We start from the raw sequence: 5301 nt of genomic DNA, 5'->3' as shown, positions 1-5301 counted from the left end.
TTTAAATTAACAAATTTATTTAATTAACAAATAAATTTAATTTGGTCTGGTCTGTAGGCTCTATTGACCTTCATTCAGGTGTTAAGGACAATGCACCAGGTGCTGCTAGATTATTCCTTTATCGCTGCAGACATTAGACCATTCATTATCATTCATCATCATTTATCATTATTCATCACAGCAAATGCAGTCCGAAGAACGAATATTTGTAGTTCAAATCGCCGACAGCTCCGCAGCAGCACGGTGCCGCGGTAGCACACGGGCCGCAGGGTCCGGCGCAGCTGGTGCGGTAGCAGCTATAGCTGCAGTCGACTAGGCAGCACTGGACACAGGGTGTCTCCCGGTAGTAGCGACTTCCGCAGCACATGGTGATCTAGGAACTTGTAATTCGTGCATTCATTCTGAAAATGTTTTTTCTATCTACTTACCCGAAGAATTTAAGCTTTTTTTATTTCTGGAGAATTCTGTTCTCCTAGAGCCTACTCTCAGCTTGAGTTTTGTCCGGAAACTGAAGCATTCTACAAAAGTTGGGAGGGTAAATATAAAGCAACGCCTATTGAAACACATTTTACGTATTGAAAGTTTCGTTTTGCAGTCATTTTCTCATTCGTATTTACACGTCTCAACTGAATTTTCATAAAGAGATTTCAAAATGAGGAGGAATGGATTTACCAAAAGGTGTGAAGCACGCCTCAAAGAAATTCAAACAAAGATCTTTGAAAAGGAGTTTGAGGCCGACCGGATGGTAAGCAAATGGCTTTCATACAAACTTTTGAGATTTTTCCATACTTGCGGGTAGAATTTCCCAAAATGTCGTCATAGCGTGCACCTTCAGCACATAAGGTAACTACAGTAAAAATTTCAGCTTCGTAGCTCTTTCGGTTTGGGTTGTGCATTGATCACCAGTCAGTCAGTCAGTCATTCAGTCATTCAGTAAGTCAATCGGGAAAGTTTTATATATAGAGTTAAGACAGCAATATTGAATAACAGTGGCTTCTGTAAAACTCTTAATCGTAAACCTAAAAAAAAAATAATTAAAAGGATCTACCACAACATATATATTTTATATAAAACATTTTCGTGCGCTGTAGGACGCACCACAATTATTGCCGGGTGCCAAGTACAATTTAAACGCACCAATTCTAACATAACATAATTATGTTAACAGCTAACATGTTCTGAGAGGGAGAGCGTAATCATGCATGTATGTTAACATGAAAGTATTAGTGCGCGTGCAGCTATGTACTTTTGGGCATTCGCCTCTGGGATGCATGGTCCGCTAAGTCTCCGATCATATTACATCTGATCGTGTCACGGTCTTGCGCTTCTGTTCTGAACATTCGCATTGCTGCGAAGTCTACATTCCACCAAGGAAATCATGGGATTGCCTAAGGAATGCATACCAGACAACTAAAACCGACTAATCCCAGGCTTTCGAATGGATAACAATTCCGAACAGCCAATCGGGTGAGTCTTCATAAAGCCCGAATAATATTTTGCCATTTAATTCATTCGGTTGTGTTTATTGTTAACGGTAACACTGTACACGAAATGGTATGTTATTTCCAATTTTTTTTTTTCTTTACATTGTTATTTTGCTACGACTTAGATCTTATCCTTCGGGGCCATCACAGACTGGGGCGCTATGGTCCATGGGCTCCTCAGCCGCCAGTAGTCCTCGCCAAGGCCCGTCGGGTCTGCCATCGCTTAACATCCACAGCAGAAAGAACATTGCAAATACGCCGGGGTGCAGGGCGAAAAACACATCTCAACACAACAAGCTTGACGGCAGGGTCCGCCACATGGAGGTCCACAGAATGAACACCAACCTGCCGGACCACAGCACATATTCTAAGAGGAAATTGTTTATCTCAGCTTTCCATGCTTAATTTCCATACATACGATTTATATAGGTAGCTAGGAGTTTTTGGGCGAAAGCCGTAAATATATTTCGTCGAGTTTGAAAAGCTTGTAATTTGCCGAACGAGCTTTGGAGGACACCTAACAAAATAAAAATGTAAAATTTTACACAATTTTTATGTGTTAACTACACGAATTTTGAACTAATAATGAAAACCCTAATATAATCAGTTTTAGCTCAGTCAAAAAGGTTTTTGTTTGTTCTTCCAGGCCTACTATTTCGGTTTCCGTCCCTGTTAAAGTAGGACATTGGCCTGGGTTTAAAATAAATATTTGTGTATTTGACGAACTGATCGACTGACTGACTGACTGATTGATTGATTGATTGATTGGTGATCAACGCACTGCCCAAATCGTAAGAGCTAGGAAGCTGAAATTTTCACTCTAGTTACCTAATGTGATGACGGTGCTCATTATCATCAGATTTATAGAAATTATACCTTTTTTATTCGTATGGAACCCCACTACTGAATGGCAAATCATTTAATTCAAAAATTGGGAGGCTGTATAAAAATTTTCAAAAAAAAGGTTCCGTCATAATGCAAAACTTTTTTGATCATATTTTTGAATATCTCAGCTAAATAACGTCTGATTTGAAATGTTGTTCCTGTTTGAATTCGTACGGATCCCTACTATCTATTGGCATTCAAACAAATTAAAAATCGATGGGTTAAAAAAAGTGGTTGACCTAAAACCGATTCGTTTGTAAAGTCAACCTTTTTTGATGATTTTTTGGAATATCTCGGCCAAATAATGTCCGATTTGGGAATTTTATACTATTTTAGACTCGTAAGGATCAGTACTATCGATTGGCATCAAAAAAATGAAAATCTAAATTTTGACCAAAATCAACAAAATCTCAAATTCGGGGTCGGTTGGAAAATCAAAACTTTTTTGATGATTTTTATTGAATATCTTGGGTAAATACTGTCAGATTTTGAAATGTTATACCTTTTTGAATTCGTAGGGATCCCTACTATCAATTGGCATTCAAACATTTTAAAAATCGATGGATTAAAAAAAGTGGTTGACCAAAAACCGATTCGTTTGTAAAGTCAACCTTTTTTGATGATTTTTTGGAATATCTCGGCCAAATAATGTCCGATTTGGGAATTTTATACCATTTTGTACTCATAGTATCAGTACTATCATTGACATCACAAAAATGAAAATCTAAATTTTGACCAAAATCAACAAAATGGCAAGGGGTTACATCACGTTTTTTCTCAAATTCGGGGTCGGTTGGAAAATCTAAACTTTTTTGATGATTTTTATTGAATATCTTGGGTAAATACTGTCAGATTTTGAAATGTTATACCTTTTTGAATTCGTAGGGATCCCTACTATCAATTGGCATTCAAACATTTTAAAAATCGATGGGTTAAAAAAGTGGTTGACCAAAAACCGATTGTTTGTAAAGTCAACCTTTTTTGATGATTTTTTGAATATCTCGGCCAAATAATGTCCGATTTGGGAATTTTATACCATTTTGTACTCATAAGTATCAGTACTATCGATTGACATCAAAAAAATGAAAATCTAAATTTTGACCAAAATCAACAAAATGGCAAGGGGTTACATCACGTTTTTTCTCAAATTCGGGGTCGGTTCGAAAATCTAAACTTTTTTGATGATTTTTATTGAATATCTTGGGTAAATACTGTCAGATTTTGAAATGTTATACCTTTTTGAATTCGTAGGGATCCCTACTATCAATTGGCATTCAAACATTTTAACAATCGATTGGTTAAAAAAAGTGGTTGACCAAAAACCGATTCGTTTGTAAAGTCAACCTTTTTTGATGATTTTTTGGAATATCTCGGCCAAATAATGTCCGATTTGGGAATTTTATACCATTTTGGACTCGTAAGGATCAGTACTATCGATTGGCATCAAAAAAATGAAAATCTAAATTTTGACCAAAATCAACAAAATGGCAAGGGGTTACATCACGTTTTTTCTCAAATTCGGGGTCGGTTCGAAAATCTAAACTTTTTTGACGATTTTCATTGAATATCTCGGGTAAATACTGTCAGATTTTGAAATGTTATACCTTTTTGAATTCGTAGGGATCCCTACTATCAATTGGCATTCAAACATTTTAAAAATCGATGGGTTAAAAAAAGTGGTTGACCTAAAACCGATTCGTTTGTAAAGTCAACCTTTTTTGATGATTTTTTGGAATATCTCGGCCAAATAATGTCCGATTTGGGAATTTTATACCATTTTGGACTCGTAAGGATCAGTACTATCGATTGGCATCAAATGAAAATCTAAATTTTGACCAAAATCAACAAAATGGCAAGGGGTTACATCACGTTTTTTCTCAAATTCGGGGTCGGTTCGAAAATCTAAACTTTTTTGACGATTTTCATTGAATATCTCGGGTAAATACTGTCAGATTTTGAAATGTTATACCTTTTTGAATTCGTAGGGATCCCTACTATCAATTGGCATTCAAACATTTTAAAAATCGATGGGTTAAAAAAAGTGGTTGACCAAAAACCGATTCGTTTGTAAAGTCAACCTTTTTTGATGATTTTTTGGAATATCTCGGCCAAATAATGTCCGATTTGGGAATTTTATACCATTTTGTACTCATAAGTATCAGTACTGAATCTAAATTTTGACCAAAATCAACAAAATGGCAAGGGGTTACATCACGTTTTTTCTCAAATTCGGGGTCGGTTCGAAAATCTAAACTTTTTTGACGATTTTCATTGAATATCTCGGGTAAATACTGTCAGATTTTGAAATGTTATACCTTTTTGAATTCGTAGGGATCCCTACTATCAATTGGCATTCAAACATTTTAAAAATCGATGGGTTAAAAAAAGTGGTTGACCTAAAACCGATTCGTTTGTAAAGTCAACCTTTTTTGATGATTTTTTGGAATATCTCGGCCAGAAATGTCGATTTGGGAATTTTATACCATTTTGGACTCGTAAGGATCAGTACTATCGATTGGCATCAAAAAAATGAAAATCTAAATTTTGACCAAAATCAACAAAATGGCAAGGGGTTACATCACGTTTTTTCTCAAATTCGGGGTCGGTTGGAAAATCTAAACTTTTTTGATGATTTTTATTGAATATCTTGGGTAAATACTGTCAGATTTTGAAATGTTATACCTTTTTGAATTCGTAGGGATCCCTACTATCAATTGGCATTCAAACATTTTAAAAATCGATGGGTTAAAAAAAGTGGTTGACCAAAAACCGATTCGTTTGTAAAGTCAACCTTTTTTGATGATTTTTTGGAATATCTCGGCCAAATAATGTCCGATTTGGGAATTTTATACCATTTTGACTCGTAAGGATCAGTACTATCGATTGGCATCAAAAAAATGAAAATCTAAATTTTGACCAAAATCAACAAAAT

General features: G+C 35.6%; 2 long non-coding RNA genes across 2 annotated transcripts; both read right to left on the bottom strand.

Moving 5' to 3' along the window:
* LOC135428889 (uncharacterized) lies at positions 1-672 on the bottom strand. Its single transcript, XR_010436338.1, has 2 exons — positions 429-672; positions 1-373 (listed from the first exon to the last, which is right to left on the bottom strand). It is a non-coding gene; the product is annotated as an uncharacterized LOC135428889 (long non-coding RNA).
* An 830-nt stretch (positions 673-1502) lies between these two features.
* On the bottom strand, positions 1503-2136 carry LOC135428860 (uncharacterized). Its single transcript, XR_010436333.1, has 2 exons — positions 1903-2136; positions 1503-1851 (listed from the first exon to the last, which is right to left on the bottom strand). It is a non-coding gene; the product is annotated as an uncharacterized LOC135428860 (long non-coding RNA).
* Positions 2137-5301: the final 3165 nt, after the last annotated feature.

This window comes from Drosophila montana, unplaced genomic scaffold (assembly GCF_035044405.1).
Source record: "Drosophila montana isolate Dmon_TW-CO22-7 unplaced genomic scaffold, ASM3504440v1 contig_2581_1, whole genome shotgun sequence".
NCBI classification, from domain to species: domain Eukaryota; kingdom Metazoa; phylum Arthropoda; class Insecta; order Diptera; family Drosophilidae; genus Drosophila; species Drosophila montana.
Note: the sequence above shows the minus strand (reverse complement) of the source record. Positions and strands in the feature narration are given on the sequence as shown.